Source organism: Carassius carassius, chromosome 33 (genome assembly GCF_963082965.1).
Source record: "Carassius carassius chromosome 33, fCarCar2.1, whole genome shotgun sequence".
Classification (NCBI taxonomy): Eukaryota; Metazoa; Chordata; class Actinopteri; order Cypriniformes; family Cyprinidae; genus Carassius; species Carassius carassius.
This window is the reverse complement of record NC_081787.1, coordinates 10,272,283-10,298,713: the sequence shown is the minus strand read 5'-3', so window position 1 is coordinate 10,298,713 and position 26,431 is coordinate 10,272,283. Positions and strand designations below refer to the sequence as shown.

At 37.0% G+C, this 26,431-nt stretch overlaps 1 long non-coding RNA gene across 1 annotated transcript in view; it reads right to left on the bottom strand.

The window, feature by feature from the left end:
* The window catches only part of LOC132114226 (uncharacterized), a 44,408-nt gene extending 22,566 nt beyond the window's left edge, over positions 1 to 21,842 (bottom strand). Inside the window, exons 1-2 of the long non-coding RNA XR_009425265.1 lie at positions 21,729 to 21,842; positions 15,811 to 16,024 (exon numbers count right to left, since the gene is read on the bottom strand). This is a non-coding gene — a long non-coding RNA (uncharacterized LOC132114226). The remainder of the gene's footprint in view (positions 1 to 15,810; positions 16,025 to 21,728) is intronic.
* Positions 21,843 to 26,431: the final 4,589 nt, after the last annotated feature.

Sequence of the window (26,431 nt, the reverse complement as noted above, 5' to 3'; positions counted from 1 at the left end):
CATGGAAATAAGCTTACCAGTTCATTTGCAAGACACAGGAGCTCTAAAAATAAGCCTCCGTGACATTAATCTGTCAAAGGTAAAAAAATAGTACAATAAATACGCTCAAGAAAACAATGCTTTGAGCTGCTGTTACATTTCCTTCGGTCTTCCAGAAAAGTTTATTTTTGTTACGACTTGGTGAAGGAGTGGCAGGAAGCAAGTGCATGATTAATGAGATTTAATGAAGACAATACAAAACTAAGACACAAATAACGCTGGAAGGAAGGTGTGGAATGACGAATCCGGAAGGCGGAGGTGAGTTGGCAGCAGGAGAGGGTGACACAGGAACTGCGGGGAAGCGGGCCGAAGGTAAGTGGTGTTGCTTGGTGGTGGGTTGCGTAGAGTGGACGGGGTTCCGGGGAGACACGGACATCCAACGCAGAATAACACAAGAAAGCAAGGCATAGGTTACAAACATGAAACAACGCTCTCACGAACACAAGACGCTAGACAAGCCAATATATAGGGATGAGTAATGAGTGACAGCTGTTGCTGATGACAATTAACGGAGACACCCACAAACTAATCAGTGCTGACGCGTAACACACAGACTTCACCCACAAAACCCAGAGATCACGGTTTACCAACCGTGACATTACCCCCCCCCCCTCTGAGAACGCCTCAAAAATCAGTATGTCATCCAGGTAAACATATATAAACTGATCTACCATGTCTCTCAACACGTCATTAACGAGTGCTTGGAAAACCCCTGGCTAGTTGGAGAACCCGAACGGCATCACCAAATAGGGGTGTTAAAGGTGGTTTTCCATTCATCCCCCTTCCTGATGCAGACCAAATGATAAGCGTTACGTAAATCAAATTTTGTGAATACGGATGCTCCCTGTAACCTCTCGAAAGCTGAAGACATCAACGGTAAAGGATAGGTGTTCTTTATCGTGATGTTGTTCAGCTCTCGGTTGTCAATACAAGGTCGCAGAGAACCATCCTTTTTACCCACAAAAAAGAATCTCGCCGCCGCTGGAGAAGAGGAAGGGCAGATGAACCTCGATGCCAAGGAATCAGAAATGTATTTCTCCATGGCCTCCCTCTCCGGAATAGAAAGAGAGTAAAGTTTGCCTTTAGGCGGAGACTTACCTGGCACTAAATCTATAGCAGTCGTAGGGACGATGCGGAGGAAGAGAAGCAGCACGGGACTTACTGAACACCTCCTTCAGGTCCAAGTACTCTGCGGGCATGTTTGATAACACCATGGTCTCTTTCTGAAAGACAGAAACAGGCACAACAGGACAAGCAGAAACCAGACAAGACTCATGACAACTTTCACTCCACAAGGTGACAGTGTTGGAACCCCAATCCACTCGTGAATTATATTTGATTAACCAGGGGTGACCTAAAACAATGGGAGCTACAGGGGAATCCATGAGGTAAAAGGATATGGTTTCACTGTGGTTGCCTGAGGTGTCCAGAGTGATGGGTTCAGTGTAGTGGGTGACGTGTGGCAGTTCCTGGCCATTGAGTGTGGTGACATGGATGGGATGAGACACAGGAAGGATAGGAAGGTTCAAGTGATGTGCAAGGAGAAAGTCAATGAAATTATCTTCGGCCCCAGAGTCCAGAAGGGCGTGACAGTCATGAGTGTGGTTCTCCCACCGCAGTTTCACCGGAAGGAGAGTCGATGATGTGGTTGAGGACTTCCCGGCAGAGATCCCACCCGATAGTAGCCTCAAACTTACTACCGGGCTGGAATGGATGGAATGCTCCGAGCCACCGCAATATAAATACAGTCCTTGGGACCTCCGCCGCTCTTTCTCCCTCCAGGAAAGCCGAGCTCTACCCACCTGCATGGGTTCGTGATCGTAGATGGGACCGACCATGTTCTCTCGACTCGAGCAGCCCCTTTTCGGAGAGACGTAATGGCGTGTAGGACTGACTTGTCTACCCAGGCGGTTAATCCGAGCGTCCACCTGAAGGGCCAGGTCGATAAGGCCGTTTCATCTCTTCGGAGAGTGGACGGAGTTCCAGGCAGACACGGAGACATCCAACGCAGAAACACACAAGAAAGCAAGGCATAGGTTACAAACATGAAACAACGCTCTCACGAACACGAGACGCTAGACAAGCCAATATATAGGGATGAGTAATGAGTGACAGCTGTTTCTGATGACAATTAACAGAGACGGCCACAAACTAATCAGTGCTGACGTGTAACATACAGACTTCACCCACAAAGTGCAAAACCCAGAGATCATGATTTACCAACCGTGACAATTTTTGTATACCTACCTTATGTGGATGCAAACTGGTTAATGAGAACTAAAGTTCAAGCCCCATGGTTAAAACAAGACAGTCTGCATTTTGTAATCATTTACTCGCCACCATCGCATTACCAACACTGCATTTTTTCTTTGTTCTGTGAAGCACAAAAGAAGATGCTAGACACAGTGTCTCAGTTTCTGTTTTTCCCTAAACAAATGTTATTATTATTGGTAAATTGTAATAATAATTCACATTATTACTATTTCTTCTGTTATTTTGCATAAGAAATCAAAAACACCAACCATTAACTAGAACCTCTGATATTAAAACCTGTGCTACAGTACATAAAATAAGTTTCTATCATGATTATCAGTAAATAAAGTAACAATGCAATATAAATCATTACAACCTGTCGTCGTTTGGGAAGGAGCTGCTTGGACATGTCTAACATATTTTAATTCTCCAATGAAGAAAGTAGGTAATACAGGGTCAAAACATCATGACATTGATTAAATGCTGACCATGATGATTTTAGATGAATTAATGCAATAATATTTTTGTCATCTGACCACTCATGGGTAGTTTGGTTAATGTTCTCTGAGCCTCTGGAATTTTTTTAAATGTATGCCGGCAGCTGGTAGTTCAAGAGTCAACACAGCCCCCTAGACAAGCACTCCTGAATGAGCAATGCAGCAGCCCTCAAAGAGGTCTGCGAATGTGTCACACCTCTCAGCTCAAACACGGCTTGAAGCTGAATCCGAAATGGCAAAAGGAACAGGTCAGTTTGGTATTAGCCTCCAGTTACAACAGCAATATGCTCCCATGAAGAGCAATTACACACTCTCGAGCAAAGACTACCTTGGCATTACTTCTGGGCCATTATAGAAGGGGGATGACAGACTTTTCAGCAAACAAAGAAAGGACTTACTTTGAAAGCAGGAGAAAGTAGACTTACTGGATATTTCTCAGAGAATAAGTGTGCAAGACTAATACAAATGCTTCAACCCAGAGCCGGCCCAAGCCTTTATGGGGCCCTAAGCAATACGACTGATTATTGTCAATGCTTGATTATTCACACCCAATATAAGTTTTATTTGTTGTAGCTGTGTTGCTTACATCACACCAATGTTTTTACCCTTCTGTGATATTTAATTCCTACATGTTTTCTGGCCCAGCTCCGGGCCACACAATCACTTTTCCCTCGGCCCAAGTGCCGCAAAGAATGAAGGCACTGAAGTGGCCCAGAACTGGATTAAAGACAAGGGCCACACACGGGTCATAACCGGCCCGAATCTCAGCCAGTTAATTACCCTTAACTGGCCTTGAACTGGGCCAAAACAGGTTTTATTATTGGTACCAATTCTTAGACTTAAGTAAACCAGAATCCCAAATCTGAGCCAGACCTGAGCCTTATATAGCCCAGATGCAAAACAGAATCTTAATATTTGATATAATTGTATTGTGTATTACTATAATCTCCATTATTCATTTTGTAAAAAGCTTTGTAATGTACACACAAACTATGCCAATAAAGAACATTAAACTAAATAGAAAATCAGCCTTCAAATCCACAAATTATGTAACTGTGCATAAATATTGCATTGATTTTTATAAAGAACAAATCAACAAATAAAGAGTGAGTGTATAAAGTATACAGTCTATAAGAGAAACTTATTAAACAGACAGATGTAATCATAAGAATTTATTGCAGATGTGTCAAAGAGCAGTACCACAGTAGTCCAAATGAAGATACATTGCAGTTGCAGTCCTTTCTGATGTGAGGAATCCTTTAGTGTGAGGAGCAGGGCATAATTTCAGTTGTTAAACGATGATACTATCCCGATCCACTCCATCAAGGCACGCATTTCTTATTCAAAACACGCATCACCAAAAAAATGGCATGTTGCAATCTATGATGAAACTGGCGAGATCCAATGAGCGTTTGATATCGCTGCTGTAAAACTTGTTGTAAAACTTCTTAATGGCAAATTTTTTTATAGTTTCTAATAGCTACAGAGGAAGGAGATACATATAGCCAATGAATGGTTTTAATTTGGAACCGTTCCTCACACAATGCATCACATGGATACAGAGGATTTAAATAAAAATAAAATACTTTTATGTTCATTTTATTTAATGCTTGTGCATGACATCATACTAATAAAATGATGTGCCCCATGATTAACCAAATTAATATTACATGATAATGGTTAAATGATCTCTCGCTCTCTCTCTGATTTACTATCTACAATCTCAATTAGAAGTGTCAATGGTCCATTTGAGAGATAGGTGGTGGTAATGCACTTAAAAGTCTGCAATCCACCATAAAGCAAGAAGAAGACGCCTCACGTGTCTGCTGCTAAGAACTCGCATAGGAGGACACACTCGGGAGAGTTATAACAATTCAGACACTGCATAAATCAGAGGTAAAAAACAATAGAAATACTGTTCAATTTCTTGTACAGACTGATCATTTTGTGTCTTTACACATCAATGTATCGTCACAAGCCATAGGGTTTAATTAGGTTTTGTTTTTGTGTTTGTTTTTTTATTGTATGTTTTATCCGTGATTCCCATCCACTTACATTATAAGAGTGATAGATTGCAACGATTTGAGTTCTACTGAAGAAACAAAGTCACCTGCATCTTGGATGCCCTGGGGGTAAGCAGATAAACATCAAATATTTATTTTTGGTTGGACTGTCCCTTTAAGAACGATTTAGAGAAAACAAACGTGCGCACAAAAATGTGCATACAACTCTCTTCCAGATTGACATTTATAAATTGCAAATGATCTTAAAATTGTGCGCAGCTGACTGGTATCATATCTTCACCTTGTAAACATCTCTAATTATTATCATTACCATATAAAAGAGAACACACCAATATTCAAATTTGTATGCTTGAGAATGACGAGCACACAAGAAAATAAATAAATAAATAAAACCTTACTGAGTCTGAAGCTGAGGTCTTATTTGCTGAATTAAATTCCTTGCGTAGGTTTGTGCACCTGCATGGCTCCATGAATCTAATGTGTGGCTGTCTGTCACCGCACTAGTGTGGGTACTGTACTTTGTATTTACTGATTCTACATCTTGAATGTATGACCCAAATAAGAGTTTTCACTGGAGAATATCATCTGAACAAGTAAGCAACAACTGAGCAAAAAAGCATTACAATAAATTACACCATCAGTTAGCTCATATCATATCAAACTGTGCAAATTATTATTGTCATACTTTGTTTTCAAATTGTTGACATTTAAAAACATCAGCATTGCCTGCGTGTGTGTATTTAGTGTGTATTAGCATTACCTGTAGATTTCAATTTCTGTACAGTCTAATCTTTCGACCTTTCTGGAGTACAATCTGCCATTTAATCTAGCTGCTATGAGAAAAATCTATAAACGATCTGTCACCTGCAGCATCCTCATGTGTGATACAGCATACTGTTTACAGACGTGACGTAATGACGCAAAGTGCCATGCTCGAAAATCAACTGTTTTCAGCTCGCTGTTCTAGTCCATGTTGCTTTAAATGCTAATGAGCTCTGCTGACCCCACCCCTCTCTTCCATGGGTTGATGAGCAGACTGTAAACTTCAGCTGTGAAACTGGTTAGCTAGCACATTATTAGGAAAGGTGATTCACAAAGAAAAAAAAAACCCTTTATACTCACTTCTTCTGTAGATGAAGCTGGACCATGAATGATTCACGTGAACTAAAATGCATTTAGGCAGAACGGGGATTGGTGCATTTCCTTTAAAAATGAAAATAGCTTTAATCCTCTGTGTCTTCAGTGGCTCAGATGTCTGGAGTAAATGACGACTGCTATGTTCATTATTACATCCAGCAACAAAACATCTCAGTTGCTTAGGAGACATTCTTGTCTTCCCCTATACCGGAGTTAACAAAATAGAGACATCTCACAGCTCACTCAGGGCGGGTTGAAGGCAAGACGGTCTTGTCAATTAACTATCGTGGGACGGGCCTGTGCAGAACTACGTCATTCTGATAGGAATCTCTGAACAGCCTGATTTGGGAGATTGGATTTTAAAATAGGGATTTAAAAAAAAACAATGGGTGGATTTTTATTATTATAGGGTGGATGTTCAAACAACAAAAGTGAATTTTACATCCGATGACCACGTTAAGCTCAGAATTTCAAACTGATTAAATTATATATATATATATATATATATATATATATATATATATATATATATATATATATATATATATATATATATATATATATAATAAAACTATTCATTTTGCATGTACAAAATACCATTACAATTCAATTACAATAGAATATATAACTACTACAATTAAATTGACAGAACCTTCATAAATTGAATAAAAACTAAGGAAAAAAAAACACCTGTGTCATATTCTTTAGTCATAATTTCATAGAACTCGATTTAAACAATTTTGCTGAATTTATTTGGGAAAATTTTTAATCTTGTTCTGACCAAAGCTTCCAAAAACGTAAGTACCATCCTCCCGGAAATTCCAATACAACATCATTCCTGCATATTTATGTGTGGTGTAAGCAAAATGCTTGCTTTGACTTCTGTGTAAATCTGAGATTATGCTAAATTTGAATAATTATCAGGATGGAGAGCAACAGCCCTTAATGAATGGATCACATTCAGAGCCGGACAGTAACGGAGTACATTTACTTGAGTACAGTACTTAAGTACAATTTTGAGGGATCTGTACTTTGCTCGAGTATCATTTTTGGGGAGTACTCATGACTTTACTCAAGTACATTTGAGAGGCAAATATTGTATTCTTTACTCCGCTATATTTCGATCCATAACCGTAAGTACCCGTTACTTCTTTGGCCCCGTCCACACGGAGTTTACCCCAATCCGATCTTTTTTTCCTTGTCTCAAGGAATATCCACGTCCACATGAAACTACAAAACGATGTAGTATACATGCCAGATCAGCATGTGGCGCTGTAATTCTGCCACACAGATACACTTAAAACGGAGAAGACATGGACTTGCTCATAAACCTCGCACGTGATACACAAACAAACATGGAACAATACATTTATTAATCTGCGTTAATGTTAGTTAATAAGTCAATCGTTCATTGTTAATGTTTTTGTTATGTGACATAGCGGTGTCTGACTAGGGGTGAGACGTGGGCTGATGACGTCATCATTTCAGAAGATATATTTGAAAATATATTCGCCATCCAAACGAAAAACGCAAATGCGGCGTTTTCAAATTTATCCACTCTGGGACCCGGTTTCAAAAAACATTGGTTTCACTCTTCCAAAATGCCGGATTCCATGTGGACGAAACGCCTATCCGATAAAAATGTGTGCGAATTCACAGGAAGCATCTGCGTGTGGACGGAAAAAAAAAGAAGACGACTTCAGGACATTTGATTGAATTGAAGTACAGTACACACACACACAGAGTTGTCACACATAGATTTGTGTGTGTGAGAATGGTGTTATTCAGCTCAAAGTATTTTCTCCTGCCTTTGCCTGTATGTCAGTGTGAGAAGGGGCTTAATACGGTCACTCAAATGAGCTGAATTTAATTTTTCCTTCTTTGTACACTGACCTAAACACAGCTGATTTTTTAAAATCATTATTTTCTCTTCTATGCTGCGTGTATAACACGGTCAGGTTCAAAGGTGTGTCAGAACATTGCTGGTTTAGGTTTATTGATTTGATGGAATTTTTTGAGTATGCTTTTGTTTAACAAAGTCAGGTTCAAATGTGGGTGAAAAAATCTGTTAAAACTATAGCAGTGGTTTGTCAGAGCATTGCAATTGTGCTATTGGCAAGTGAGAAATGTTAAATAAAGCAACATGGTAAAAAGATGAAAATGACTGATTTTACGTTCAATTCCTTTTACATTCTCCAAGGTATTAACATTTTTCATAACTCCATGTAGGACGTTTCTCTACATAAATGTAAGCACTGTGGCAGTAGTAATGCAATATTTAGAAAATGTACTCTTGTACTCAAGTACTTTTAAAAACAAGTACTTTAGTACTTTTACTTAAGTAGACATCTGACTGTAGTACTTGTACTTGAGTAAAATTTAGCAATGGGTATCTGAACTTTTACTCAAGTAATGAAGCTGTGTACTCTGTCCGCCTCTGAATACCCATTTTTCAAGGACCACAATACTCCAGAAGTGCTGTCTGCTTGAATAGATCAGCACCTGTAAATATTACATTGGGTACGCTCTTGCTTTCCGAACACCTGGAACATCCCATATGATCAGAGAGGCCTCTGATCTGTTTGATGTTACGTCTATTCCCTGTGTTGTTCAGATGCAAGATCTTCCTGGATGACTGTGAAACCTGTATTCATATCAGACTTTGCAAGATGATCAAGTAAATGCATATATTTCATTTACTTATTGTTGCTAATAATCTGAATAGTCACTTGCATGAAAGTGAAAGTGCACTGATTCTTACATGTATATTGAATTGACACCCTTTCTACTCCACAGACATTAACAGCACTTCCAGTCCCTCTTTTACTCTTGTGACCAGTTATTCGTTGACCATAAGGTATACATTACTATTTCTAACAATTACAACTGAAAAAAATGACTACGCCACCCCCAACTTTAACAACTTGGGAGAAAAGAACACCACCCGCTCAAGCAATTCAAATGAATGAATTTGAAGCCAGAGTACAAAAGGAGTTTACAATTAATTTGGAACCGATTTGGCAAAATATAAGCTCCATACATACAAAGACTGTCAACAACCCACTCTACTGGTTCAGAGTATTACAACACCAAATGGGGCATAAAGGAATGAGTTCTAGCAAAAAAATTAAATACAAAAAAATAAAATAATAATCACATCAAGCTTAAACCCATAGGAAATATAATTACATCACACCTCAAATCCAAAAGAATAAACGAAGACGACACCCAGTACAGTAGAACTCAATTCCTACGCATGCCCACAGCACAACCCTGAGTAGAGGGAGATTTATGCCCAGACCAAGCTTATTAAAGCAGGAGCATAAAATTATTGCAATTTTATTAAAAATAATAGTTTAAAGAAATACAAAAACAATTGAACAAAATAAATACATACAAGAAACAGTGGTTGCCTAACCGACAGCCACAATTACTCCTATAAAAAACACATTTAATACATTTATTTTAAAACAAAGCATACACTATGCAATGCATAATACATGGGCATTTAACACGTACATCCAAATTACATACCTCCTTTTAAAATAGCCAGGTTAACTTGGCTGCCTCCTTTGGAGAAAAGTTTTTCTTCTTTTGTCCAATATGAGTAAAACTACAATAAAGAGTTACATTTTAACATTACTACCCCTCCATACTGCACAATAAACCCCACACTTAAATGGTACTAAAACAAGTTGAAGCAGCGCTGTTACCTGACTGATGATATCAGGTGCTATTAAGCCATCGATTCATTTGTTACACCACCTATTCTGGAACGGGCTTTGCGTATCAATAACTCCACCAAATTGAAGAGGCGGAATACCCACAGCAACATTTAAAACACGCGCATACCAGAGGGAGCGAAATCAAACGATAGTTTTTACCAGGATCGTATAGCGGATTAGTCACAGCAGCTCCTCCAACGCGGACACATACCAGAGGGAACGAGATCAAACGATATTTTCTCTGAGTTGCGAGACTTTAAACACCTGTGTAATTATCCCAACCATCCTCTTAACCTTTAATCACTCCTAAAAAAGGACAACACTTAAAGTCTTTGGGGTCATTTTTACCCCAAACTTTTAAAAAGCGATTGCATAAGGAAATATACATTTTTTATATGGAAAACTATATATCATTTTTTTTATTTACTTCTCAACTATACATTTATGCTGTGTTTTTGTGGAAATTTTGAAGTTTTTTACCTATTTACTGCACAATTACATAACTAGGCCATAAATTGGCTCATGAAAAATGATTTTTTAAAGAAAAAATCACTTAAATGATGATCTTAATTAAATCTAAATAGTTTCTGGACATTGCTCTATGTGTTAGGGATAGAATACTGCCATCTAAAGGTTAGTCAAAAAACTTTTTTTCTTATGGGTTAGGAATTAAAGTGCAATGGCCACATGTATCCACTAGAGTGCTATAGAGACTCATTCATTTTCACTTCATTTTTCTTGATGCTTCAACTTCTCCTCACAACTTTATGATATATATTTTGTGAATATTTATTTAAACATTTTGAAATACATAAAAAAATCTGTAGTTTTGTCAGAGTTAGAATTTGTTGTTGTTTTCTAATATATTTTGAATTATCTGCTTTTGCAAATTATTATACATACATTTGAAAAAAACATTACAAGTCACCACTATGACATGATTGTAATCACACACTATTTATTTCAGAAAATTATTTATCAACAACTATTTATTTTTTTAGAACAAGAGATTTTAGAACAAGATGAATTTTAAAAGTAAATAAACCAATATAATACAAAACAACAGCACCAATAAACTGTAATGAACAGGAGTGAAGGGTACACAGAACAACTTTTTTTATAAATCACATGGCTAATAAACATGTGAAAGAACAAGCAGAATATTATAGAATATATATTACAAGCTTGTTCCATGTTGCATATGTGACATTTTTCAGATTTGTGCCAGTTTAGTTGATTTTATTTGCCAATTTCTATAAAAATGCTCTCTGTTGCAGTGGCATACATATGTTTGTGTGTGTGTGTATGTGTGTGTGTGTGTGTGTATGAGATAGAAAGTTTGTTCCACTTTGGGTTTATGCTCTAGGACCAGACCTTGAATTAAATGTAAAAATTTTTAGATTTATGCCAGTTTAGTTAATTTTATTTGCCAATTTCTATAAAAATGCTGTCTGTTGCAGTGGCATACGTATGTTTGTGTGTGTGTGTGTGTGTGTGTGTGTGTGTGTATGAGATAGAAAGTTTGTTCCACTTTGGGTTTATGCTCTAGGACCAGACCTTGAATTAAATGTAAAATTTTTTAGATTTATGCCAGTTTAGTTAATTTTATTTGCCAATTTCTATAAAAATGCTCTCTGTTGCAGTGGCATACGTATGTTTGTGTGTGTGTGTGTGTGTGTGTGTGTGTGTGTATGAGATAGAAAGTTTGTTCCACTTTGGGTTTATGCTCTAGGACCAGACCTTGAATTAAATGTAAACATTTTTAGATTTATGCCAGTTTAGTTAATTTTATTTGCCAATTTCTATAAAAATGCTCTCTGTTGCAGTGGCATACGTATGTTTGTGTGTGTGTGTGTGTGTGTGTGTATGAGATAGAAAGTTTGTTCCACTTTGGGTTTATGCTCTAGGACCAGACCTTGAATTAAATGTAAAATTTTTTAGATTTATGCCAGTTTAGTTAATTTTATTTGCCAATTTCTATAAAAATGCTCTCTGTTGCAGTGGCATACGTATGTTTGTGTGTGTGTGTATGTGTGTGTGTGTGTGTGTGTGTATGAGATAGAAAGTTTGTTCCACTTTGGGTTTATGCTCTAGGACCAGACCTTGAATTAAATGTAAAAATTTTTAGATTTATGCCAGTTTAGTTAATTTTATTTGCCAATTTCTATAAAAATGCTCTCTGTTGCAGTGGCATACGTATGTTTGTGTGTGTGTGTGTGTGTGCGTGTGTGTGTATGAGATAGAAAGTTTGTTCCACTTTGGGTTTATGCTCTAGGACCAGACCTTGAATTAAATGTAAAAATTTTTAGATTTATGCCAGTTTAGTTAATTTTATTTGCCAATTTCTATAAAAATGCTCTCTGTTGCAGTGGCATACGTATGTTTGTGTGTGTGTGTGTGTGTGTGTGTGTGTGTGTGTGTATGAGATAGAAAGTTTGTTCCACTTTGGGTTTATGCTCTAGGACCAGACCTTGAATTAAATGTAAAAATTTTTAGATTTATGCCAGTTTAGTTAATTTTATTTGCCAATTTCTGTAAAAATGCTCTCTGTTGCAGTCACATACATGTGTGTGTTTGTGTGTGTGTGTGTGTGTGTGTGTGTATGAGATACAAAGTTCGTTCTACTTTTTATTTATGCTCTAGGACCAGATCTTGGTTTATTTGTAGAAATTTTCAGATTTATAATGGATTTAGTTTTATTCTTTTGACAAACAAAATTTTAAAAAGTCATTTTTTGCATTTTCCCATTCATTTTCAATGTGAGACCTTAAAAGGTAAATTTTTTTTTACACACCTTTAGAACAACCAAATCAAGCCCAGTTTTTTTGTGCATGTTTAGATAGATGATTTAGGAAATGTCACCGAGTTTCATGCCCCTGCGATGAAGGTAACACTTTTAAAAAATGAAGGAAAAATCCATTGGGGTCATTTTGACCCCAAAGGATGATTAAAGGTTTTAAAGTGGAAGTAGTCTCATTCCGGTCACACTCTGATTGAGTTCTTTTCCTGTGGCCTTGCAATGTGTGATTAAAAAGGCAGCACTTCTCCTTTATTATATAATGGAGCAGCCGTTATCATTTATTGTTAAATAATGCACAGGGGCCGTTAGCATCAAGTATTAATAACTTATTGAATGGTGTGAGTTCCGGTGACCTGCCTGTGGGCTTACTTTGGACTTTGAACAGGTCAAGGTATTGTGGACACAACAACACAAGAGGTATGCAGCAAAGTGCACAAAAGTTGTGTTTTTCCAGCTGTTGCGTGCATCTGCATGAGTTTCTATTTCCTTTGATCAAGCCATTGCACAAAATGTTATTTACTAGTCAGAGCAACATCAGATTGCATTGTCAGAGATTTGTAGATATCTTTTTACTTTACATCGTGGCATTACCAAGAAAGTGTATATTATCTGGAGAGAGCTATCTGCTAGAATTTCCATTCATCTCAGTTCTCTTAAATTATTTCCTAAGCTGTGAGGTAAAAGACTGAAAACAGTCTGACTGCCTCCCCCATCAAAAAAAAAAAAAAAAAAAAAAAATTAAAATACAATTATAAAATGCTTATATTTCATCAAAGCACACAGAGCCAAATTAAGTAGCCAGACTTCCTTTTTTGGTTTTACAAATTTAGGAAGAATGAATCTGGTGGCAGCAAAAATCTTTATGTCTTCATCTGGAGAATATATAATTATCAAAGACTTCTATACACATCAAAGTGGTTCAGTAATTTGATTTAAAACTCTAGACATCTTATCAGTGTGTACCACTCTCATTGTATTCAGAACACCAGCTCTTAAAAAGCTGGAAAGCTTATTCTGGCTGAAGTGATTCTAAAGCTTTAGAACTTTGACCTGTTTTGTTTTACTTGGATTTGGTGGACAAGTTAAAACTTCTTTAACCAGTAAACCCACAGAAAATTCTTCCTTATCAAAGTCACATTTCAGGAAACCAATGCAATCAGGTTCAATTCACCTCAGTGATGGAGACTAAAATACTTAACCTCTTAAAGTCATGATAATGATAACAATGCAGTGTTCTCCATATTCATAATTCAACAGTGTGTCTCTCATTCTGATGACTTCCCCATATCAGGTTAATGAATAATGCATGATGTTTATTTTTTTGTTGTTATATTCAAGCACATATAACATTTAATGGGCAAATTTTTTTCTTTCTCATTATTTTTAACAAGAAAAAGAATTTCCAAACAGAGTCATAAGTCAGGCGAACCCAACCTTTAACCCTATGCTCTAACAGTTTGTATTGGTAATACTAGAAGACCAAATCAGTAATGGACAAGGAACAGAGGGACGATTTTCTTCAGTTCTGCATTTTGCTCAGTGTTTACTAGTCACACTTACGTCAGCAAACTAAATGAAAAATTCAAACACTAGTTAACACACTGTTGGCTGTTTTTCATCTGCTCGGCTGTAAACATCCATGATAAAAATTCTATTTGGTGGATAGCTTGGAAATTGAAAGTTTAAACACGGTTGCTGGGAAACCATGGACCAGTTGCCAAACAAGCACTACTGCCAATTATGGTGGGCATAGGAAGTGGCAGGTCTCGTTTTTCAATGTCACTTTCTCTTTGAATAAACTCTTTCACAGAGGACAGAGGTAACATTGCGCTGAGGATCTCAGCTGTTTATAGTCAAAATGGTAATTAATACTAAGCTATAATTAACTGAAACAACAATGTGAAGGATAATTTAAATCTGTATTGCTAGCTGTAGTGTATTGATTAATCAGAGTATTTACTAGGATTCATTTCAGTCTCAGATTTAAAGTTGTAAATATAAATGTATACACCTAGAAATAACACTAGATGTACAGCCATTGCTGACAGTTGAATATCTCACCTGTCCCAATGTAGTTCCAGAGAGACAATATTTCATAGTAGACTGTAATGAAAAGAATACAATAAACTTGATAACACTAGATATCTCGAATGTATCACTCTTACTTGCCAAGCTCACTATTAAGCAGGACATCTACATGTATGCAACAATAAAGTATTAGGCAGATAATTGTCTGTACTCAAATGACTGATTTATATGAAAATCAATATAACCTAAATATAAATTAGAACTGATATTTCGCAATACTGCAAGTGTGACAGGATTCAATAAAACAAGACTCTAATATTGTGTAACTTAAATTTTAGACACAACACTAAAAAGTCTGGCGATAATGTGTGTGTCCCAGCAACACACTATAGTGGTGTTTTGTCCATCGTTGTATGAGTGAATGGTTCAATGACTCACTCGTAAACAGTTATTTGTGTCATTCCTGAATGAATCTGCATTTTTGAATGAATTTGTTAATGGTTGATTCAGTGACTCATTCATGAACACTGTCACTTTTTTCATTTCTGAATGAATCAATATGTTTGAACAAATTATTTGAATGAATAATTTAATGTTCACTCACAAAGATTGTGGCTGGATCTTAAATCACATACTTCCCTTCTATATATAAAAAAAAACAAACAAAAAAAAAAACAGATTATGTCTGAATTCACATAATTCATTAAACGTTAGGCAAAAAGTACCTGGACCAGAATAACTGACAATCTATCTGGAACCTGCAAACACAGTCAAGCAGAGTATAATCAATATGAACTGTTGTAAAAGCAAAATCACAGTCACAAATACAGAATAGCATAACAGAAAGTAAAATGCTTACATATTCAGAACCACGGCTCTCTTGTTCATGTGATGGTGCTTGATTGCAAGATAAGGGCCAAAATAAAATAAATCTAAAGGTGCTATTAGAATTTTTTCTGGCAAAAAGCTATCAAGTGAACACCTGTGTACTTGCAATGAAAATTCTTATAAGTTTTAAAGAGTCACTGAAGGCTTGTGATAAAGTGAAGAGCCATCTGTTTTGCCGGTTACACAGCACTGATAGTGAAAATCATGTAATAATTCATATTCATGAATTTGAGGCGATAATTCAATCCACTTGCCACAACATGACCAAAAGGAAATCTGGAGCAAGCACCCACAATTAGATGCGGCGCATTCAGAGGCTTTCAGCTAAATGCTGCTCGAAGGTGTTGGTTTCAGACGAACACTGATGAAAAATAATGGTGCCATTGTTCTCTGATATTGCACCTTGCTATTAGATTTACCTGATATGGGAGCGTGAAGTGTGTAGAGGGGGAAGGTTGATCTCTTTAGGTAATTAGGTTTGCCCGGGTATTATTGCTACAGATCCGAGCCTTGAGGGGTGGTTGCTTGATTGCTAATCATTTGAAGCCTCAGCTGGAACTGAAGATGTTTGGTTGCACAGAGGTAGCTGCCCGGCCTTTGGTTAAGCTTGTTTTGGAGGGGGCAGGGAGGTTACTGTTATTGAAGAGAAGAGAGCAAAAGAGATTAAAAGAGGGCAATAAATATGATGACTTAACCACATTGCACATCTCTCATAGGTCTAATGGTCGCTGCCGTGCCAACTGTGATTCAATTACTTCTTAATCTAGTGAACAGTATATGTGACATGACAGGTTGGTTATTACCTGCTCCACAAAGCCTGGTATTTGTATTTGTCTGTGTGTCAGTGTTTTTTTTTTGGGGATATGATATTTGTGATGATATATGTCTACACAAGCAAGATGTTAGGATACAAGCACTTAAGGATACATTTTAAAATCCTTGTTTTACTTGTAAGCTGCCGAGCAGAAAGAATGGTCGATAGATACAAAGTTATGTCTGTTTCTATACATAGAAATTAGTTTGAGCACCTGGATTGTCATTGGGGATTTTCAGATCTCAATATTGGACAGCCAACATGAGGGAGTTTTTGATACTGTGTGTGCCCTATTCTTCCTTCCACTACGAATCTGAATTGTTAGAAACGTAGCAGCCAGCTGAATAACCAATGGTCCAAACGCATTTGGGAAGCAATTTTCAGAGCTTTTCAAAAGGCGTTCTGAAAGTTCAAAGATACCATCCCCTGCCTGTGACTTTGGGGAAAACAGATTTAAAGGTTCCAGTTAGGTGCTCCAGAAGTCATACGTGCTTTTTATCATCATGCAGACACATTCCCAAAACCCTGCCATCTCAACCCAGTTTTAATCACCATAGGCGACATCTTGAGGTGTTGGGAGCAGACATTCCTCTTCAAAGACAGCGCTACGACACAAACAATAATGCCAAGATGATCAGTCCTCTCATGCAATGAAGTGGCTTATTTTACCATGGTTTGAAGTGAAAAAGAGCCAAAAAGCAGACGGTTGACACAGCTCATTATACAGCTATTTGAAAACACGTCACAGAGTGAGACAGGTCACCCTTTCCACTGCACAGGTCGTTGATGGAACTCTCAAATAAGGTTGGAGAAAGGAGGCAATTTCTTATCACTTGACATGGACTCTCTGTCCTCTTGGCAAGAGAAACAGGTTGCTTGTCTTCAATCAACAAACCCGCCGGTTTGAAACGTACAGTAATACATCTCATTAGGTCCCATTCCTGCTACAATTGTCATCTTGCACAGGGACACCCCACTTAGTTTTGGATCATTATGTCTTTGGATGCGGCCTTACAGACAGCTGAACTAAGAGCTTTGCTCTTATATACTGTGAAATATTTCACTTGCCGACCTACCCAAAGCCAACCTTTCCTCTTATGTTCAGCAGCCATCAAATTTCACCTTGGGTCTCTCCATTTTGCTCAGTGAATAAAAAACAGAAACAATTTTAAATATTCTTCAGAGGTCAGGCTGCCATTTTAAGCGACTAAAATGGCATCATCATAAGTAAGAAAATGTAAAAAAAAAAAAACCACCAGAATAATAAATACAGTTACTCCCATGAAAAGATAGACATACATGTTTACTGGAATGGTTGGAAATTATACAATGACGATATTTTCACGCACCACTTTCATGTTACTTTTTTATTGCTAATGAGTAGTTCTTTTGTTGTTATTGTAAATCAAAAACGAATAAATAAATGAATAAATAAATACTTTATCAGTAAATAAATAACACCAAAATAACAGTAAATAGTTTACAATAAAAATACTTGTACTATCTCAACCTTTAGATTAATGAGATGTTTCTGAAAAAAGAAAAAAAAGTAGCTGACATGCTACTTTTAGAATTAATTAAAAAGGAGCTTGAAATGTGTTTTCAAAGTAATGTATTCTTAGCATGCTAGTATGGAAAAAGGCAGTTGGTTAAAAGAGCTCTTTAAATCCAAGTGCGATGTGGGAGAGAGAATGAAATTACTTTGTTTCTTTGTCGCCCCCTCTCTCCACTAATGCGACATGGATTTCTAAAGAAAAACTGGGTTTTGTGATATAATTGGAATTTTGCCACCAGCCATTTAAACTATTTTCTCAAATCACTTCACCTAAAGGGATAGTTCAAACAAAAATGAAAATTCTGTCATTAATTACAAACCCTCATGTCATTCCAAATAAGTTTTGTGTGCAAAGAGAACAAAAATAACGACTTTATTCAAAAATTTCTTCTCTTCAGAGCCAGGTTGGGGACAAAATGCATATGGATTGGCAGCTGAGAAAAATATAGTCCTGAAAAAAATACTAAATTACTTTTTTTTTTTTTGAAGATATAAATTCACAGACAGACTCTCCAAGTGGGAGGTGTATGGATTTCTTCAAATCTTTACAAGGAAAGCAGTATTGTGTACTGTCATTGCATGTGTTATTTATTATCCTTTAGACATTTGTAACATTTTTTGATAAATTGTAATCAAGTAAATACATATTATCTCCAAATTTCAAAGCATGCCGATTGCTACATTAAATTTCCATTTTAAAACAATATCTGCATGAGAGGATATTTGATATATATAAATATTGATATCAGTTTTAAATCGTGTAATATAAAAAGGTCTGTTTATGTCATTTACTTTGCAGTGCAGTATTTTACCATTTACTTTGCAGTGCCATTTACTTTGCAGTTTTCCTGTGTTGGCAGGATGTTTGGTACAGAATGTTGAGCAGTGTAGCAAAGACTCTACATTTGAAATGCATACTGTATACCTAAAGTGCATTTAGCAATATTTAGCATATATAGGTAGCATATAAAAGCCACAAAAAATTTATATGACTTTAAAAATATCACCCATAACCCAGGTTTTAGCTGCCAGAGTCTTTGTTGACCTGTACTGTAAGAGTAAAACCATCTCTAAATGGGAAATAAAATACTTTGCAATTAGCGACTTGAGGCTTTTTTTGAATTATTTGATTTCTGTTGATGCAGTCTGCAAACACAATCTACATGTATGCACTGTTAGAGCTGTTTTACTTTTGGCTGTTGAAAGAAGCACAAAGAAAAACAGAATTGTGAGAAAGGAGAGTACAGAAACAGCAGCAAGAAAACCGCATTGCCAAGATTGTATGGCAGGGCAGAACATTGGTCTTGAAAACAAATTATGAAGAAGGATGTGAGGAGGGGGGTGGCAGAAATATCATCTATGTTTCCCTTGCACTCTACGTTTCTCTCCTTAGGACAGATATCCCATGGGCTTACAGCACAACAAATATGAAAATGAAATGACAAACAAACAAAAAAGCCAACGAGAACTGATGAGAGAAAGGAATGACATAATAAAGCAAATCTATTAAAAAGCCATTTGAACATTAATAAAAGTAATGATTTGATTATAACATGCTATCCCAGCCCCAGTGGCACAGGCTAAAGTGGTTTTTATTTTTATGCTCCTGTATCAATAGATGAAATGAAAAAGAGCATGAGAGTGCAGAGGCAAATGAAAACATAAAAACTACTGCTGTTCTCTCTCCCTCCCGCCGTTAATGGGATTTTCTCTCTGTCGCTGATGTGACTGAGGTAGGAAGATTATTTGTCAAGGGAAGTGATGTGGAGATGGGACAAAGTGCAGCCGGGCATTGCTTTGGCTTTCTCCTTCCTCTCCATCTACCACTTGTAGTGTTCCTCCTCTTAAGTGAGCACTTGTGAGACCTCAGATTCATGAACCCCATTAGAGGTACAGCTATCAAGTGATTTAGTGGAAAACTGTCCACAGTGTGAAGAGACTGTATTGCACACTTTGGGCCTGTCCTTGTGGTCCTGCCCCTAACCTACGGCCACTCATCTTCAATAACCCAAGAGATGAAAGCAATATTTTCAAAACAGAAAAAAAAGACAACTTGGAGAAATCAACACCACCACATTGTCTTTGCCCTAAAACGTTCAGTATGTAAAGTCTGGTTAAATGCAGACAGGTGTAAATAAGTCTACAGACTAACTTAGGGACAATAAAGTTTACCTTGACCTTGACAATGTTTATTACTTCTCTTATGCAAAGAGACACAAGTTTATTTGCATACAGTACCATATTTCATACAAATTGTTAATTCAAATTCATAAGCCAGTACACTAATGTCATGAAATATGTGTTTTAAGAAGTTATTGCAATGAAATGGATGACATTTTGCAGTAAACCTCTTTAAGGAAATACAACATATACAGTTTAGATACATTTGATTGCATAGATTTGCATGCACCTTAAGTTTATCATTAAACAAAAAATAATAGCAAAAATTGCATTGTAATACAATGTACAATTGCAACTGTATGCACATTATAAGTTTGGTTTGGTGTTTATTTTTGAAAGAAGTCTCTAGTGCTCACCAAAACATAAGAAATAATCCCAATAAATAATTCAGATTTGATGCTCAAAAAAGGAACTTTGAACTTTACCTTGAAAGGTAGTTTATATTGTACCATATGCTGTTTGTACTATACCACAATGATGGACTTGCCATCTATCCAGGATATGCTGCAAATAGGCCTCAGCATCCTCCAAGCTTCGGAGAATGGATGGATGTACAGTATATATTATACCAAGGCAGAGGTGTATACAGTTTATGTCTTTAGTTAAACATCACTTCTGGATTTATAAATCAATGAGGCTTCAAGATCTTTCTCCATTATTTACTGTTAAACAGCAGTATGTCTTACTGCTGTGTGCCTGCTCATCATACTTAACAGGCTAACAAAATACAAAATCCACAAAGAACACAATCAATTCCTCATTATAAGTCTATATCCATCAACCCTGCATAACAAACTGCCTATATTATGTGCTCAAAGTATTATTTTTCCTCTTCATCTAAGTTTTTCTTTCTTTCTTTCTTTTTTTACCCATTTTATTACTCATTACCTGTCTGCTGAGGAAAACCCCTGCTGGAGAATTTAATGGCATGGTCATGGCTCTTCGTGGACTCTCAACTGTCAGCCATTTAGATCCTACAGGATCTTACAGGCATGCAGCTGTCACTTAAGCTCTGACAATCAGGGACAATCAGGATAGACACCCACGGACATGCTCCTGTCTAAGCATGGATTATGCGGATAAGGTCCTCAAGCACTAGAGTGATGGACACAGTGTAGCAGCAAGGCTGGGCTTTGTGTGATGACAGTCTGTAATTAACACAGACATTCAAGTCTTAGGTAGTGAGTGATAATAACAGAAGCAGACAAGCGTATGTTTGTGTAATTGGGAGATGATGGCGGCGCCTGCCACAATGTCACAGTGTGTAAGTAGTTGGCCATATTTATGACCTGCGTTTCAATTATTTCCAAAGAGAAGTGACTCTATTCCCAAACTGCTGATTAGCCAAGATAATTAGGTAAAACTTTACAAAATATTTGCTATTTCTGTGGAACCAGGGAAGTTGCATTTTCCTTTTTCTTTGCTATTATAGACCATCTAATGCGGGGTTCCTCAAATCTTACCCTGGAGGGCCAATGTACTGCAGAGTTTAGCTCCAACCCTGATCAACCTCACCTACCTCTGATTTTCTAATGATCCTGAAGACACTGATTAGCATAATCAGGTGTGTTTGATTAGGGTTAGAGCTAAACTCTGCAAGAAAGTGGATCTAGAGGGCCAGATTTGAGGATCCTTGATCTAATGCAATGATGTAAAAAAAAAGAAAAAGTGAAATTCATGTGATGTGATGTGGTCAAGTATGGTGTCCCATACTTGGAATTAATGCTCTGCATTTTTCCCATCCAAGTGCACACACAAACACACTGTAGTGAGTAGTGGACACACACCTGGAGCAGTGGGCAGCCATTTCTGTTGCAGTACCCGGGAGCAATCAGGGGTTTTGTGCCTTGCTTAAGGGCATCTCTGTTGTGGGTAATGTGGATGGAAGAGAGTGCTGGTCATTCACTCTCTCCACCTACAAGTCCTGCCGGTTTTGAGACTCAAACCCATGACCTTCAGGTTACAACTCCAACTCTCTAACCATTAGGGTCCATCTGCACCCAATTGTATTTGTGCTACCTTCATCCCAAGGAAGCCAGACTGACTGTATGATTGTTGTGAAATTTGTGAGACTTCAAAAAATAAAAAAAATATATACAGATAACACAAATCTCAGAGCATGGTTTAGACAACCTCTGAATGGATTCCAAATTGTATTGTGTCCAATATGACTGACACAAGTCTAATATGTGATAGACACATCCCATCATCCTCTCTGCCAAATAAATATCAGTGACAGTTGAGAATACAGGCTCTGTATTATTACTTGGTTGATGTTTCCCTACTACACTTTGAGGGGCTGTGTTAATAAATTGCATGTAGGTGTAGGCAAGCAAAATAACTAACTAACTAAAAATAAATGGATGGATGAATGAATGTTTGGATTTTTTATTTATTTATATAGTATAGCTTTAACTCTATTATTAGATTTATATTAGTTTTTTTTTTTAACCTGATTTTCTGTCTTACACACAATAAGGAGATGTTGATATTGGTGAACAATGACTCAGTGGTTTGATAGTTAAATAATTCACTTTTAAATGTTTGTGCAGTGTAAAAGTTGTGAGGACTATTATAATACAAGTTTTTGTTGAACAATCCCTTTAAATCAAGTAAAACATTCCTTTTTGTTCCTATTTTGTTCCTTCCTTTACACTCTTTTTCTTTCCCCAAGCAAACGTGTTTATTCCTCACCTCACCAGATGAGAAATATGCACTGATCTGCTGGTGTACATCCAATAACCACCTGATTCACCCGAGCCTAACTAACAACAATTCCCAAATTCTCCCTGGCAGGTTATTTATTTATTGCCAGATTTAGCAATAGAGTGGGCAAGAGATTACATCATCAGGCTGTGAGCGAACTGCACAAGCATTAAATTGGATTGAATCCTATTATTGAGTATATTTCTAAGTCGGTTATTTGTTATAACATTCCAAGGCAAAAAAATCCCTAAAAGGACTTGCTCATATATGCTTGAAATTCAAAGCCAGGGGCACAGTGGAACATGTATTGGGCGGAACTCCTTTCTTTGTTTTATAGGATTTTTAGTTAAAGCTTCTAAAGACGCACTAGAGACAACACACAACGCACAATTTTATCATATCTTAGAGTAACGTTACATGTATTCATTTTAAAACAAGTTGTGTCACCCTTTACATATGCACTATAGTGTAATCTCTGTCTGCGCCTCTGAGCTTTGTAAACGGCTATTCATTGTGTATGGATACAAGGAGTAATTACATTATGGCAGTCGATTAACACTGGATTGATTCTACAATGTAACTGCAGGACATCCTTGAACTAGATCTAAATAGAGAAAGGATCGCCTTAAGTGTGTTTTAAAATTCAGCCATAATTACACATATACTGCAAACTAATTAAGAAACTGTGAACTCCTTGGCCCTCATTTCATTCTTTGTGTGACTGGGAATCGTATTTCATATGTCCCGTGTGTCATTATACATTACAAATGCCTGGTCACAGCTTTCTTCACACAGCCAAAGAGAGAAAAAAGTGAAAAATTGGGGCCACAACTTCAGCGGGAGAAAAAATATCTCTGACTACAGACTGTCTCAAAGTCATTACAGTAATAATCTAAAATGTCTCATCCAGAGAGAAAAATATGGGCATTTTTATAATTCAATACATGTAATTCATGACTGCAGTAATCAGGATGTATTTCCTCTGGGATGCCAGCGTATCGTCTGAAAGGAAACGAGTCATAAATGAAATCTCCGTTATTAAGCTCTTTTGTGACTACGATAACAGGCTTCAGAGAGCAACATCCTCAGCCATTAAACGAGATGTCTCTCACACTCAGCCCAGAGTTTTGAGCAACCACAGCTGGCAATGACAGTAACACGCCCCTCCTCAGATGGGGGAATGAAAAAAAAATGGGTGGAAATCAACAGCAACTTTACCCAAAGTGACACATGATGCCAGCAGTAACCTGCATCGCTGTCACAAGATTACTGGTCTGTGAAGACTGTAAGCACTCTTCTGACAAGTGTTGGGGGGTGGGGGATGATATTGGATCCATCTGGCTTGTTGAGTTTTGGGAAGGCGATGGCACCCTCATTTTGTAGAAAAAAAAGTGTTTTGTGTGCAAGAGTGTGTATAGAGTGTGTATCATATTCTGTGCATGTGCTACTGTATGTTCATCCAGAAACACTGGAATCTGGAAGATCTAAGAACATTTGTAGTTCTTTAATCTCCTTCGTATGTTATTTTTTATAAGAAAAAACTCACTCCCCCCTCCACCTTGGAAAAGATGGTGGACTGAGACAAAATAGGTAGACTTAGAACAAAATTAGTAATTAATAAAAATAATAATAATAATAATAATAATAATAATAATAATAATAATAATAAACCACTGAGACAGAATAGGTAGAATTAGAATACAATTAAAAATACATATGATTAGTCTGAACAATAATCATCAGGAAATAACACAAAGACTTAAAATTCTATTTAAAACTACTTTAAGTAGAAGACAAAGTGTTGATGTAGTTATTCTAGCCTACCAATCTACAGAAATAATAACTTGGGTTATAGAATAATAGTATATAAATTAAAGAGTATAGTTATTTATTTATTTATTTTTTTAATATAAATGAATTGTATCACACATTTGGATTGTATATTTACACTAAGTACACTAATAGCCCATCACATTAAAAGTGACTATTTTATCTACCAATAAAATAAGAGAATAATTCAAATTTTAAACATAGTTTTTTCTGTGATAAAGACTGGCTGACTTTGATTATAATTACAGCTACCGAAAAGAGTGCTGTAAGCTACTTACATCCAGCTCTGCAGAATTTCCACCAAAATCAGTGCAATTAAAAAAAAAAATGCCATCTGGTCCGAGCCATGACTATCAATACCTCCACAATGGAGGGGTTATATGACTGCACAGGTCATAGTTTGTTCAGTGAGCTGGCGTTCAGTCAGGTTGAACCGACACTGACCTCAGCACCTGAGGAGATCCTCTCACACCCTCAGGATACCCAAAGCTTAGCTCTGCTAGCACCACAGGGTCCACCTTAATCACACGCCTCGCTAATACTGGCCACCGCAGAGCCTCCTTATGTTTAGTGACAGATGCATAGTGCTTAGGTTTATTCCATCAAGGTCCATGGTTGTACCTGTCATATAAAATGTCTATGTGCTACGTTTAGCAGGAATTCTATTAACAGATCCACTGGCCTCAGAAATATATTTCGGTTTAAACTGTCATTGTCTACATCGTCTGCATTGTGACCATATGGTGATAATCAAAGCTCCTGATGGCACTTCAGCTCACAGGCAGGAGTCTTTTGCTCCAGGTCTTGGAAAGCTCTGGCCAGCTGAAGGGGAGGTGAGCTCTCAACACTAACATGGTGGCAAATCAAAACCTGCACTTTGGGTCAAGTTCTTATCCTCACATCAAATTAATTGCACATAATCATCAAAGGCAGGCTAAATGCACCTGCTGGCGTAATTGTGTCAGATGGGCTGCATTTTCTAAGGACCAGACGATTTTCAAAAGAATAACACCACCTCATAACGAAGTCTTCTTACTTCATGAAATGACCTCTACCATGACCAGATTTTGATGCTTATTATAGGAAATGTTAAACATCAAAACTAATAAATAAAAGACAAATTCTTAGAAAATAACCAAATAATAAAACATTCCAGTAAATATTATAAAAATTATGGCAGGCAGATGATTGCATTTGTTGTTATCTGATTTGCCTTGGGTAAGAGAAGCAATGATTTGATATGTCCCAATAATGATGTTAAAAACAAGAAACTGAATTTTAAAATATCATCCTGTGCATGCTGTGGGTTCCTAATTATTTCTTGTGCCCTTATTCTGTTTTTGAACATTCTGAAGAATAACTAGATTCAAGGGGAATCGTACTCCTGCATTGCCTTATGCTGCCATTTGAAAACATAACTTTTGCCAATTTAGCAGAGGAGATGTCACGAAGAGAGAGAGAGAGAGAGAGAGAGAGAGAGAGAGAGAGATGCCAATGTACATATGCCAATGTAAGCGTGGTCAGGTACACAATCCGTTCGCCGCCTTTTATCATTAAATGTTCCTTAGCAGCATTTTCCAGCCTTTATGGGATTTGCTTTCATTTCAAGGTTGAATTTCCTAGCAAAATAAAACTATAAATGAATAGCAAAATTAATTATGTAGACATACAGAAGCAGATTTTCCTCCATCCTATTTTCACCCTCTCTAGCTTTCCCCTTTCCCATTTTACTTGGTCTTACAGTACGTTCTTGGAGATCCTGCTTTTTAATGAAGACAGCTTTCTGCAGCTGAGCTATGCCTATCATCATAACCATCACATCCCCATTAGATACTAGGAAAAGAAATGTAATTAAAAAAGATATCAGAATGCCTGACAGGCTACAATTTTCTCTTTTTCTAGTTTTCAATTATAGATCTTTTTGGGCTTCAACCACTCAATCAGCTAAATTCCT